The sequence below is a fragment of the Camelus dromedarius genome, chromosome 32 (genome assembly GCF_036321535.1).
Source record: "Camelus dromedarius isolate mCamDro1 chromosome 32, mCamDro1.pat, whole genome shotgun sequence".
Classification (NCBI taxonomy): domain Eukaryota; kingdom Metazoa; phylum Chordata; class Mammalia; order Artiodactyla; family Camelidae; genus Camelus; species Camelus dromedarius.
This window is the reverse complement of record NC_087467.1, coordinates 15,037,275-15,052,632: the sequence shown is the minus strand read 5'-3', so window position 1 is coordinate 15,052,632 and position 15,358 is coordinate 15,037,275. Positions and strand designations below refer to the sequence as shown.

Here is a 15,358-nt window from a genome sequence, read left to right as displayed (position 1 = left end):
TTAGAGTAAATAATAAGTGTACTTCAGACTGGACCTGTAATTTTCATTTTCACTTGCCCTCTGTCCTTAGCTCTGCCCTGCTAACATTAATGATTTAGATGCAAATATGGAAGTTATGCTCAACAAATTTGTTAATGATAAAAATTCAGAAAGGACAGGAACTATCGTTGATAAAAGAATCAAGGTTCAGAAAGAGCATGAGAAGCTCGAACAATGGACCAAATGTAACAAGTAAAATTAGAGCAAGTAAGTACAAGATTCTATACGTGGGTTCAAAATTCAACTGTGCAAGTGGCAATAAGTATGTAAGAGACTTGGGAATTTTTTAATAATAAAGTCAGTATTTGTCAACAGTGTGAAATCTAATGGCTCCTTATCGTGCTCTCATAAATATATAATATTGAGAATGAGAAAGTAGATGGCTCAGTAGTGAATTCAACTCTGGGCACATATTAGCGTATGTTTGGGATATGCTTGGTAAAAGAGCCTGAATGCATATTCCAAGAGAATGTGTTCAAGGAACTAGGTTACTTAACCTAAAGACAGGACTTGGGGAGCAAACAGTAGGTATCTTCAAATAGTTAAAAAAGGGATTCAACTTACTGTGCATAGATCCATAAGGGAAGAAGTAGGACTAATAAGCATAAGTTTAGGAAGACACATGTCAGTGCAAGTGAAAGATCTTTTCTAGAATCAGACAAATAGTAAGGCAAAGATGGAATGGGCCGCCTCCAAGTCCCCTGCCCTTCACTGGTGGTGTTCTAGTTCAGGCTGGACAACCCCAGCTAGGAATATCAGCAAATATTGCAATGAGGACTCAAGCATTACGTCGATGATTGGACTGGACAGTCTATGATCCAGCCTTTTTGGACAAACTCAGCTATCACAAAGGGGCTCATCTGGGCCCCCACAAAGCACAAGATCTCTTTCAGCTGTCATAAAATATAGCCTTGAGGGTGGTAAAGCTGACAGAAAGCTAATATTTTAGTTGTTCTGCATGGGATCTTAGCCAAAAAGTCAAGAAGCAAATATATTTTAGTGGCGTGCAATGGCCTGAGAGAGAGAGAGAGAGAGAGAGAGAGAGGACCATTATTTTATTATGTGACCCTTCTTCCAACTGGGTGAGCTCATCCTCATGTTTCCAAGAACATTGCCCAGACCTTGTGGGGACTGTAGGGTGAAGTAACACCATACTTGGGCCTTTCATAAAAATGATGTGCTGAGAACAAACCCAACTCGGGATCCCTAAACACAAATCTAAGGACCTTTTTAGCCAGAGCAAAGAATACGAAGACCCATAAAGACACACGTCTCAGAGATTAAATTGGGGGATTTATTTACCTAAAAAGTTTTCAGAAATGTATCTTTAACGCTTGGATTTCCATTGTGATGCACTCAATAAAAGAAGTAAACCCACCATAATGTCCTGTTTCCCTTTATATCATATCCTCTAATAAAGGGTGGGGTCTGGGGTGTGCAGTAAAGCCTAGAATCTTTGTTTCCTTAGATTTGGGGGGGAGCATTTTCCTAATTCTGTGAAAATACTTTCTCCCTCTCTCTCTCTCTGAGAAAATTGTTGTCCCTGATACTTGACACCGTGATCACTCTCAGAACTACAGAACCAATAGCCAGAAGCATGAAAACTTTATCTCCCTCGAACCACAAGATAAATAACCAGAAGAAAAGGAAAAGCAAAAGTTCTCCATACTTTAAAAACCCAGGGTCTCTTCTACCAGAAGGTGAGGGGAGAGGGGTTGTTATTTAGCTTAATTAAGTAAGAACTTTCTTCTAGTCAGCTGTGCCCAAGAGTGAAATGCGCTGCCTCGGAGTGCATCTGTTCACCACTAAGGGAGGTGACTGAAGTCAAGAGCAAAGAAACCTAGTTGGTATCTTGGTCCTAAATTCCCTAGAGACATGCTTAAGAAGCCCCAGATGCCATTATAACAACCCAGTCAAATGGGTTTGCTAAGGAAGCAGAGGGCTTGTGTCTGTTTCCAATGGCACCACCACCACTTCTGCTCTTCAATGTTAAAGACATAAAATAGACACAGGCAGAGCTACTTTTGTTGAACTGTGTAGGAGTGGGCTTAGAAGGAGAAGGAGGCCTGTTTTTATTTGCTTTGAATTTTCACTGTTATGAGTAAAGCTTTTTTTTTAACAGAGGTACTGGGGATTGAACCCAGGGCCTCATGCATGCTAAGCATGTGCTCTACCACTGAGATATACCCCACTCCAGTAAAACTTATTTTGAAGATTCCTCACATATACCGGTGGCTTGAAATCCATCTGTATAATCTGTTGTTCCTCAAAAATTTGCATTATGCTGCAAGACAGGGATTCCAAAGAGAGCAAAAAGAGAACAACTTTATCATTTTCTCCCAATGCCCATTCATTCTCTTCTCTTCTGCTCTGTACATGAATCTAGGACAGGACTATTGACTTTTCTAATCTCTCTCAGATAATAAAAATACTCCCCCTAAAGTCTTACTCTCACTTTTATCCAGAAAACCAACTCATTCCAATAATTTAAATATCCCATATAACAGTCCCATATAACAGTCAAAAATCAAAAACCCCATCTTTATTTAGAGTTAATGCTTCTCTCATTCCCCGGCGTGGGCTGCTTCAGGCTGGAAGCCTGCCGTGGGAGAGAGGGACTCCGTCACAGTCACCTTCTCTGGGCGCCTTCCTGGGTGCTTCTGGTCCTCCCTGCCAGCTCACTCGCTGTGTTTTCTGTCCTCTCTGGAAGTGGAGTAGGACAAAGGATAAAGTGACACTGTTGTGTAAGGAGCAGAGCACCCTGACACCTGAAATGGATGAGAGGACAGCTTTCTTCATGTTCAAACCAATAGTATGCTCTTCAAACCCTCTTTTAGAAAACTTTGTTTAAAATTATGCTCCCTCAATAAGCATCCTTCACAGAGAAGCCTTTCTTACTAGGTCTTGGCTACTGCTTAATCAGGTGACTATCTGCTACCACCACAGAGCAAAACTAGGGGAGATTTCTGCTCTAGGGATCAAGTCCAGGTCCAGAATTTTCCCACTCTCTTCTCTCAAAGTATTCCTTAGAGCATTTCTTAACTTATACATTTGAGTTAAATTACAGAGCCAGCTTCAGGCAAAATATTCATTAAATATCCTTTTCCAGGAGGCCAGAGACATACTTTCTACTCTTTAAAAATCAGTCATTTTTTACAAGCCACATGTATTTCCACCACAAGGTGGAGATTCATCCTCTTAGGTTCCTAAAAGTGATGTGACCCTATTGGATATACAGAGCATCTTTCTCTGGAAAGAACCAACTGGCTTCCATCAAAGCATTCTGAAGTATTTATTTATCATTTCTATGGGCTACTTGCTAATCGCAAAGGGAAAGGTAAACCTTTACAATGGCATGATCTGGCACCTTAACCAAGTAATCAAGCTAAGCTGCACTAACAGTGGGACAATAGGATATTATATTCTTCCTGATGTGATGCAGCATAGAGCACAAAGCATCACTTATGATGTACTCTTGCCAGACGTGTTTAACCTAAAGCCGATGTCAATCTTTAGACATAATTTCCAGTTTATAGGAAATAAAGAAGATAAAAGAACAAGGCTAAAAACAAAAATAACCATGAGGAAACAGTAGGGCAAATACAGAATATGGAATGTCTTACAATTGGCATAGTTTCTTCAAAAAGTCCATGTCACAAGGAGAAAAAAATTTAGTGAGACTCTTCTAATGTAAGAGACTAAAGAGATATAATAACCAAATCAAAGCATGAAACTTCATGGGGTCCTGATATAGAAGAAATGACAATAAAAGATATCACGGGGGGAAACTTCAGTGTGTATTAGATAGTAGCTGTTATTAGGTAACTGTTAATTTCTTGAGGTATGATGGCAGAGAGTTACACAGTAAACTATGACTATAATCAATACATACGTAATGAAGTATTTGCAGATAGTGTCATGATGTCCAACCAATATGTATGTGTGTGTGAGAGTGTACACATACACACACATTCAAATATATTAATAATTTGAGTATTGTTGCTATTCAGGTAGTCATTGTAATGTTCTCTCAAGTTTTCAGTATGTTTAAAGTTTTTATAAAATATGATTGAGCTGTCCCTATTTGTAGAGTACTTGATTTTCTATATAGAATATCCCAAGGCACCTACAAAACAAAACCAAAAAAACCTCCTGGTGAGAATGTGAAGAAATTGAAGCCCTTATACACTGTTAGTGGGAATGCAAAATGGTGCAGCTGCTATACAAAACACTGAAAATTACAAAAAAATTTAAAAATGGAAGTACCTCATGAGCCAGCAATCACACTTTTGGGTATCTATCTAAAACAATTGAAATCAAGATCTCAAAGAGATATTTGCACACCCATGTTTGTTGCAACATTATTCACAACCACCAAGAGGTAGAAATACTCTAAATGTCCACTGACAAATGAATGGATAAAGAAATTGTGATGTATACATAACAACAGTAGGTTACTCAGCCATAAAAAAGAAGGAAATTTTGTCATATACTACAACGTGGATGAACCTTAAAGACATATTGCTATATAAAATAAGTCAGTTACAGAGGGACAAATACTACACATCTCCACTCACATGAGGTATCTAAAGTAGTCAAACTCACAGAAACAAAGAGTAGAATTATGATTGCCAGAGACTGGGGAGAGGGGAGAATGGGGAGTTGCCGTACGAAAGTTTCAGTCTTGCAAGGTGAAAAGTTCTAGAGATCTACTTTACAACATTATGTTTAGAATAAACAATACTGTTTTGTACACTCAAAATTTTGTTAAGAGGGTAGATCTCATATTACCTGCTTTTTACCACAATAGAAAAATATTTTTAACTTCCTAAAGCTAAGTTCAGCTCTGATGCACATTATAAGATCAATGCACAAAATCCATTGCACTTTTTTTGTAATACAATGGACATATGGAAACCAAAATTAAAAATAAGATGCTATTTTAAATTGCTCCAAAGAAAATGAAACAAAATATGTACAGGATCTATATTCTTTAATTATGAATATATTGAAAGGAGTAAAAGAAGACTAGGATAATTGGAGAGTTCATAGGTTGGAAGATTCAACGTAATAAATTTGTCCATTCTCCTCAAACTGATGTACAGACTTAACACAATTCCTATCAAAACCCCAGCAGCGTGTTTTGTAGACATAGACAAGCTTATTCTAAAATTTAGAATAAAGAACCTAGATTAGTCAAAACAACTTTTTAAAAGAATAAAGTGGGAAGAAGTAGTACTTCCAGTGTTGACTTCCTACACTACACATACAGCTACAGCAGTCAAGACTGGGTGGTGCTAGCAAAGGGATACACATACAGATCGATGGAACAGAACAGAGAACCCAGAAATGACTTACACATACTGCTCAACTAATTTTTGACAAAGGTGCAAATGCAGTTCAATGAAGAAAGGATAGCCATGTAGACAAATGGTGCTGGAGAATCAGACATCTACAGGCAAAAAAGAGAAAAGAAAAAAAGAACCTTGACCTAACCTCACACCCTATACAAATTTTAACTCAAAATGGATCAAAAATTTCCATCTTTATCCCACTCCTGATTGTCACTCAATTCACAATTCACAAGGAGGGTTCCAGAATGCTGAGAATAGTCCCAGGCTGACATCAGTTGAAACCATCAGACCTTGTGGAAGTTACTACTTGAACTTTTTTCAATTTGATAATCACTTCTGTGTGACTGCTTCACCAACGAACAAAGGATGGGGAAAGTGGCTGAACACAGAACTCACCTACAAACCAACCACTGAACCCAAAAGACTTTATGGCCTGGTACCATATTTTCTTTTCTTACCCTCCTATGTTTCCATAGAGCCCTTCTTAATATTGAGAATAAGAAGTTTAATCATGAAAAATTCACAAATAACTACTCCCATATTTCAGAGGCCCTCATATTCCTCTGACTCTGCTGAGGATCAAATATAGAGTAGGTAGTTCCTTGTTCCCTCATGATCCTTGAAAAAAAATATTTTCCAGTTATCCAATACAGTCAATTAACTTAATTTTTTGCATTGTTTTGAAATAAAATAATTATTTGTGCATAAAAATCAATTGGTAGCTGTGGGATTTGTGGACAGATGGTATCTGTCAGCTTTCCTGCAACTGCAAACAGTCTTGATTTAGGATGTTTTTCATCTTAAAGAATGAATAGGGGTTAAAAACATGGAGTTTGAATGCACACAGTCTGGGTTTGAATCCTCTTTATCCCTGTGACTGCATATTGAATTTTCTGTGCCTCTGTTTCCTCATCTATAAAACGAAAATAAAAATAACAATCTCATAAGGTTGTTGAGGATTAAGTGAATCAATATTTGCAAAGCACTTAGGATAGTGCCTGGCACATAATAAATGCTATTAAATTGTTAGTTTTTACCCATTTTGTCTCAATTGGGTTTCTCTTTATATTTCTCCTTATCTCTTCTATAAGCACTTCATTCCTACTCTCAAGCTTAACTTGGAAATGATGGAATTGTTCTTCATTATGTCAAGACAAAGTGTTATTGTTGGATTCCTCTTTAGGTAGAGACCTCATGACTGCATTAAACTTTGTACTATTGTAACTTTCTGAAATGTTGAGCTGGCTGTTGTGATGACTGTGTTCAGAAATAGCACAGAGACAAACAGTACCAGGATTTGAACCCAACCTACCTGCTGAGGAGCCGATGAGAGCTGCAAAACAAAAACCATGCTGTTTCCCAAGTGGTGAAGAAAATTTCCCCTCATTCCCTATTGGAGGAGCCCAGGAATTTCTCCTACTGACTAAGGTGCATAAGGATAGCATCTTGTAGCTGGCTGGCCCCAGGATTGTTACACCTGAAAATAAAATTTTAGCTCCATGGCTAAAAAATGTAATTTGCACTGTGCTTTCATTGCAAGACAATCTCTAAATTAAACCAATAATAATAATTATTCATAAAAAACATAATAATGGCAGCTTACATTTATGCATTTTTATCTTTACTAAAATATCTCATGTGTATTATCTCATTTGTTCCTTATGAAAACCTAACAGAATAAGTATTAGCCCCATTTAAAGATAAGAAGTTGAGACCCCAAAGGTCCAACTTACCCAAAGTCACAGAGCCAACAGTGGAGCCACCTCTCAAGGTGGGTCGTCTGGCTTCAAATACAGTGCCCTTTCTGTTGAGCCTGTGAAGAGAGCAGAAAGTGTAATAGAGTCTCTCTACATCTGAGAAACTCACAGCCTAACTGGGAAACAAAATGAAAAGTTAAACAATGATACAAGAAAATAATGCCAGTTTTACAATGTATGATTTTACAAGTGTGTTTATACGTGGGGATGTCACACTCTTAGTGGGCTTCTGGATAAAACTGCCACCAGTGGAGCATGGCACTGTTGCTTACCCGTCTTCAGTTTCCTGAAAGGGCCCATGGCCCATTTCTGTCTACTACCTGAAAACCTAGAAGAACTAGGAGAACCTGACCTGTCACCAGGAGCAGGAAAACAGTGCCTTATACATATGGAGATAAGAGATTAGTAAGAATTTACACAGTTCCCTCCACTACTGCTCACTCCTTCACAACATTATTCCACTTAAATAGAAAATATAATTCTTTAATTCATTTATTTGCAGGTAGGATAGGGCTCCTGCCTTCATGGAACTTACAATTTAGTGCAAGACAATCACGTACATAAGTAAATAATTACATATTGTGATAAGGGCTATAAAGGAACTTGAACAGCACACATGCTTTCCTAGAGACTAATGGTAGAGAATCATAATTTATAAAGCATTCCCTTTTTCTTCTGACCTCTGCATATTTGGCTTCTGCTCCTCTGAAGGGTGACAACTCAAATTTCACCATCTCAAAAAAGCCTATCTAAATTATGATCCCCACTGTTATTTTCCAATAAAGCACTCTATTTATTCCTGATAATTAGAGGAAAGAGGGACAGTTAGTATATAGGTCATAAGGGGGTTAGAGCTTGTGTTGGTGGAACACAGAGACGGCCTTTGTGAGTGAAGCATGGGACAGGTGACACAAGATGAGGTTGGAGAGGTAGCAGTGGCCAGATCTTCATACAGGCCTGGGGGCCATGGTCAGGAGATTGTATTTTATTTGATATGTAATAAAAAGTCAGTGAAGAGTTAGCAAGTGAACAAAATGATCCAATTTACATTTTTAAAAATTACTCTGGCTTTTATACGGAAACATTTTCTACTCATAAAATGTCTTCTATGATCACAAGTCACTGACAAACAATATGTACCACTTTTATTCTGCCAACAAACTTTAAAATCTAAAGAAAACAGATGATATTCTATCAAAATATAAATTCTCCAAACTGACTCAGTGACAAGTAGAACACATATGCAATCCAACATCTATAGAATTTGAAAGAATATATCCTAATGCTCTACCATTAAAAATGGCACCAGAATCAGGTTTGCAGGTACGTTGTCTCTAAATCAAAGAACAATCATTCTCATGTTATCCTATTTCACAGTATGGGGGGGGGGGGGCAAAAACCAGAAATCTTCTTAATTCATTTTACAATTCTATCATAATACTAATACCAAAACTTGATAAAGATATTCCAATAAAGAAAACTATCATGCTTATAGTTAATAAAAATTTTAGAATCTGAAACCAGATAGTAACAAATCAAATCTAGTATTATGTTGAAATACTTTATTCCATGACCAAGTAAAGCTTGTTCCAGAAAATCAAGATGTTCCAATTTTAAGAAATACATTAGTGGAAGTTATTAATTAAAAAATTAAAGAAGTGAATAAGTGATTATATGAATACAAGCCCCCCAAAATGGAAATATTGGAACAGATACTCCTGAGCTTAAAAAAAAAAAAACTCACATCTGAAATAAGTGTACTTTACTGTACAGAAATTATACCACAATAAAGTTGTTTAAAAAAAACTCTATAAAATAAGAAGTTTCTAAACTTGATAAATATATTAAATACATCAATAAATATTGGAAGGAAGAAAAAAATAATTATTTGCAGAGTATTTAGCACATGCCTGGAAAATACAAAAGACTCAACTGAAAAGCCATTGACCCTAAAAAGAGCATTTAGTAAGTTGACTAGATATATTAGCCCTGATAGGTTAGAAAAGAAAATGGGGGGTAGGGGGAGATAGCTAGAATCTATTCAAAATAATAACAAAAACCTAGAAATACATTTAACAATAAAGATATAAGATCTATTGAAAATATAGAAAAAATGAAACACATTATAATCCTAGGATGTGAGGAGGGAAAGAATTAATAACATTAAAAAGTCTATTATTCTCAAGCTAATGTATAAATTTAATGTAATATCAATTATAATCCCAAAGTATGATTTCGTTTTTGAAATGAGGATGGGGCAGAGGTTGGAACTACATAAAAAAAATTCTTAAATTCACCAGGAAGAATAAGTGTAGAATAATTCTCTAAGAAAATTCTGAAAAAGAATAGTGAAGATGGGACAAACCTACCAGATATTAAAACTACCATAAGGTTTGTGTAAACAAGTAATTATGGTACAGAAACAGTACAGGAAAGTTTATCAATGGAACAGACTTTAGAACAAATTGAAGTATATTCAGAAATTTAATATTTAATAAAAACAGCACTTCAATTCAATGTGAAAAGATGTATATTCTTAAAAAAAAAAAAAACTAGAGTTGGGCAAATGGCTATCCATGTAGAAGAAAATAATATTAAATCCTAAAATAAATTTCAGGCATAAGGAAGTAAATGAGAAAAAACTACATAAATATATTTTAAATGGTAAAATATTTTCATAAGCTTGAGATGTAGATTTTCCTAAACAAGATAAGAAACTCAGAAGCCATAAAGAGAAAAAACAGAATACTGACCACATAAAAATCTGAAATTTCTTTACAGAAATTTCTCTGTAGGAAATTGTTTGGGTGGAGGGATAAATTGGGAGTTTGGGATTTGCAGATACCAACTACTATATATACAAAATAGATAAACAACAAGGTCCTACTGTATAGCACAACGAGCTATATTCAATACCTTATAATAGCCTATAATAAAAAAAGAATATGAAAAGAAATATATATATGTACAACTGAACCACTATGCTGTACACTAGAAATTAACACAAAATTGTAAACCAACCATACTTCAATAAAAAAATTTAATAAAATATATAAAGAGCATCTATAAATCCGTTAAGAAAAATAGGCAAAATATTTGAATAGGTGCTTCACACTATTCAATGGCTAATCTGCATTTTAAAAGATACCCATCTTCATTAACCAACAGGGGAATTCAAACTGAAACCACACCAAGCTATCGTTTTCTGCTCACTGGATTGGCAAAGATTAAAAACAATATCACAATTGTTGGTAAAGAAACAAAAGGCACACATACTACACTGGAGCAGAATGGAAACTGATCTAGACACTTTGGAAAATTGAAGATGTATACATTCCAGAGAACCAGTGATTTTACTTCTAGAGCACATCTTGAATAAGGAGACATATCTAGAATATACATAGCATAGCACAGAAGTCTGAAATAGTAAAATCCTGGGGAAAAATTGCTTACATAAACAATGTAAAAACACAACAAAAGAAAGATGAAGGGTTAAGTTTTCTAATATAGTCAATCCACTTTTGGGGTGGTAGATGAATGGAGAGAGAAACAATCATTTCTTATTTTATGTTCTTTTCAGTATTGGAATTATGAGTGACTTACTTTTTGAGGTTGTTCAGTAGTTTCCAAATAAAACTAAGAATAATTGCACTGGGAGCAGAAGCCAGATTATGATAGATTAAGGAAGCAAAGAGAATTGATAAAGTAGAAGAAAGTGGTGACAGGAAAGCATGAGATAGTGAAAGTGAGGAAAAGTATTTTTGCAGATATTTTTGCATCTAGAGGAGAAAGTGCCAGTAGAAAACAGACATCACAGATACAAAAGAGGGCAGGAATGAGACCCAGGATGTAGGTGGAGGAATTACTTTAAGATAAGGGAGATACCTCTTCCTATGAGGTGGGATGGGATCTGCCACAGACAAGTCTTAAGGGAGATGGGAAGAGAACAGGAACGATGCCTTTCTGCTGATGGTCTCCACTTTCTCTTTGAAGAGGGAAAGACCATGAACACGTTGCTGGCTGAGAATGAGAAGAATGAAAAGGGATAGAATTCTTAAAGGAAGTAGTACACTTTAAAATAGCTGCTGTGGAAAAAGAAAATCAAGCTGACCAAGGACAAGAAAGAAGGTCTCTGAACTTTGTGGAAGGCCTGCCTGGAGTTTGTATTAATACCAAACTGACCGGTCATCTAGTTTTCTCCAGCTGTATTCCTAAAACAGAGAGCAGAACACTAGAAGAAGGATTCACCTAGAGTGAAAGATTGATTGGGTGGCTGGCACGAACATGCAAGGGGTGGAAGAAATTGAGGACATTACCATGATTATCAGTGAAATCCAAGCCTGGTGGGGAATGAAATGAAGACAGGAGGATTAGCTAAACCAAGACAGTGACTCCCAAACTTTATTATGAACAGGAATCCCCTTTAGAGGAGTCCAAGGACATACTCTGAAAAATGCTAGTCTAGAAGAAGAGAAGTGAGTTGAAGAGACCTAAGATTCCAAAAAGAGTCAAAAATATGGTAGAGTAAGAATGTTCTGAAGGAAAATTGGGTGTGGCTTTGAGCTTGGTGCATTTTCAGCAAAGGAAGGGAGTTTGAGTTTTCTTTGCATGCTGCTGCCACACATTAGATATCCTTCTCTACTTAATTTCTCCATTAAAAAAAAAGATTAAGGTGCTATTTTTCCCTCCTTGTATTTAGTTGAGGGTTAACTGTCATACTGAGAAGTTTGAGGTGTTTTTTTTTAACTACAAAAAAGGTTTACTCCACTTGAGCCTGAGACCTAGAGAGATAATATACCCAGGAGACTTCCCAACCTAATGGTTTTCATCGTTAGGAAGTAGATGGAATTTTGTTTGTTGTGGCTTTGCTTTTTTGAAATATGGTTAATTATTGGAGCCGATAATAGTCAATTTAATGTGTCAACTTGACTGGGCTAAGGGATGACAGATAGCTGGTAAAATATTATTTCTGAGGGTATCTGAGGGTGTCTCTGGGAGAGATCAGCACCTGAATATGTGGACTCAGTAAAGAAGATGCCTTCATCAAAGCAAGTGGGCATCATCCAGTCTGTAGAGGGCCCAAATAGAAGAAAAGGTGAGGGAAGGGAAAATTTGCTCTCTAAGCTGGGACATCCATCTTCTGCACTCAGACATCGGTGCTCCTGGGTCTTGGGCCTTTAGACTCAGACTGAAATAAACCACCAGTTTTTCTGGTTCTCCAGCTTACAGATGATGGATCATGAAGATTCTTGACCTCCATAATCATGTGAGCCAATCTCTATAACAAATCTCTTCTTACACAGTCTCCCTTGGTGTCCGCAGGGTGTTGGTTCCAGGACCCACCATGAATACCACATTTGAGGATGATCAAGTCCACAGTCACCCTACAAAGCTGCGGTTCCGAATCCACAGATTCAACCAACATGGATCATGTTGATTTATACTATTGTGTTAATTTCAGATGTGTAGCACAGTGATTCTGATATATATATACACATACATATGTATGTATATATATTTCTTCATATTATTTTCCATTATAGGTTATTATGAGATATTTAATATAGGTCCCTGTGCTGTACAGTAGATCCTTGTTGTTTATCTACTTCATGTATAGTAGTTTGTATCTGTTAATCCCATACCCCTAATTTATCCCTCCCTTACACTTCCCTTTTGGTAACCGTAAGTTTGTTTAAAAAATTATTCCCTCTGATGCCCTGGGAATGAGAAAATTTCTGACTTCCCTTAAGTGGTTCTCCCCCCTTTAATTTTCATACAGTGTAGACAATCCATGTATTTAGAAATAGTTTAAGATGCATTTCAAGAGACTAGCCTAAATTTTCCACGACCAAATAAGTTTGAGAAAATCATATATTGTGTTTTCCTCTTAGAGATTTACAATGAAGGTTAGTTAATTTAAAGACTCAGAGAAGTCCTCCAGGGTTTTCCAAGTTAATTGAACACAGAACACATTTGTTCTTATAATGCCTATTAATACCCCATGAAAACACTTTGATTAACACTGATTCAGATCATGTCATCACAACATCAGTTTCAGCATGAGTAGCATTTGTTGTTCAGGGCATTGTGTGAGGTACTGCTGGAGATACTGGATTGTAAGATACAATCTATTCCCACAGATGATTATAATAAAGTTGAGCCAGAAATATAAATAAAGAGACAAATAATCATTTAAGGCACCATGGCATAAGTACCAAAAGGGTGGTCCAAACAAAAAGTGCAGCTAGGGTACTTAGGAGGCTGGATTGTTGTAAGCTAAGTGTTTGGGGGAAAGTTCTAGAAGAGTATGAGGCTTGGGTTAATCCTTGGGAGAAAACACACACACACACAGAGGCAAAAATGTGGGTGGCATATTTGGAGGAAATGAGTGGACCAGTTAAGAGTTTGTTCAAGTAAGATTAGAGTGCAACATACCTTGCTTCAATTTCTATAATAAGGATTTGGATTTTATTATACAGGCCAAGAGAGCTGTTGGAGGTCTTTGAGTGAAGAGGGAGCATTTCAGAGGCAAGTATATTTAGAGAAAGTTGTGCTCCCCTCAACAACTAGAACAAAAGTGTTTAAAAAGGCTTTCTTCTTTACCTTTGTCTTAGCATAGGCTCCCCCAAAAAGCAGAGCCTGAGACAAGGTCTGGTGTACAAGGACTTTATTTTGGGATGTGATCCCAAGGACCCAGAGCTGGAGACTGGGAAGAGTACAAGAGGGAAGGGGGGGGGCCCATGAAGCCAAGCTCCCCACCACTGTGGGCAAATGAAGCTTGATCCCCTGGGACCCTCTAAGAGAGCCATGAAGAATGCATCTCAGAATTGTTCATCTGAGACATGATAGAGAGAGGAATATTTATCTATCAACTCCCATCACCCTTTAATTAAGGGTTGTTCGCACATCTGAAGGTCCATATATGCCCCAGAGGCCCGAGTGGGTTTCTGCAGACACCCCACTTAGTGCAGACAGAGCAGCCCCAGGGCAGAAAGCAAGAAGTACACAGTGAGGCTAAGGCACAGGGCTGCCGAGTAGCACCTGAATGCAGCTGGTGACCCCAACTATAGATAGAGTTAAGAAAGATCCAAGAGGATGTCTACATAAGCAGTGTCACAACTTCCAAAGGAAGGTCAATTCAGTCCAACACTTTATTTCCAGGTTCCTACCTGAGTCCTGAGTCCTTTTTCTTCAATCCTTTGCACCACGGCCCTTGCACATGTGATCAACTCCAGGGTTTCTAGCATTGTTTTTTTGCCTCCTTCCATTTTCCCCTGTCATTCCAAAAAAAGGAAAGAAGGAAGGAAGGAACAAACGAACGAAAAAACGAACGAAGAAAGGAAGAAAGAAAAAAAGAAAATGGCCAAATCTTGATACAAATGGACTTATTTACAAAACGGACATAGAAAACAAACTTACAGTTAAACGGGAAGCAGGGGGGAAGGATAAATTGGGAATTGGGTATAGCACAGAGAACTATATTCAATATCTTGTAAAAATGGAAAAGAATATAATGGAATGAGTCTAGAATGGAATGAATCTATAATGGAAAAGAATCTGAAAAAAAAAAAACAGCCAAATCTTTTGCTTCAACTTATTTACACACACACACACACACACACACACACACACACACACACACACACACACACACACACATGAATTTTCAGAGCTGTTTAATAAGGTACATTTAATGGCAAAAAGACCACCAGAAGTTCCCAAACAAGATGTGCATACTCTGTACGTAAAAACTAACTTCCAGGAGAAGATGGCGGAGTAGAAGGACGCTCGCAGGTCACCCTCTCCCACAAATACACCAAGACCCACATCTACACCAAGACCCACATCTACAGACCCACTCAGCCAACCAGAGCACCTGTGGAACTCCGACAGAACATCGCCCTCTTCAAAAGATAAAGACGCCAAAAATCTGGTAGGAGAAAAGGAAAAAAGAAAGAACAAAAGGCAAAGCAGCGCGGGAGGGTCCCGCGGGGAGGGAGCGGCAGGGGAGGACTGGCGCTCGCTCGCTGGGTCTCCCCTCTCCCACTGAGAGGCCAGCGGGACGGAGGGGGAGCCTCCGAGGCTCGGATCTGTACAGAGCAGCCCTTGACTAACAGAACTAAGTTAAACGGGCACAGAGCGTCCCCCAGACACCCAGCCTGAGACGCGGGCCGGCAGCGGCGGGCAGGGCCAGGCTGCAAAAGCCGG

The 15,358-nt window shown here is 37.7% G+C and overlaps 1 long non-coding RNA gene across 1 annotated transcript in view; it reads right to left on the bottom strand.

Moving 5' to 3' along the window:
• LOC135319817 (uncharacterized) overlaps positions 1–14,404 on the bottom strand; it is an 86,284-nt gene extending 71,880 nt beyond the window's left edge. The window contains exons 1-2 of the long non-coding RNA XR_010378728.1: positions 14,320–14,404; positions 7,127–7,206 (exon numbers count right to left, since the gene is read on the bottom strand). This is a non-coding gene — a long non-coding RNA (uncharacterized LOC135319817). The remainder of the gene's footprint in view (positions 1–7,126; positions 7,207–14,319) is intronic.
• Between the last annotated feature and the right edge of the window lie 954 nt (positions 14,405–15,358).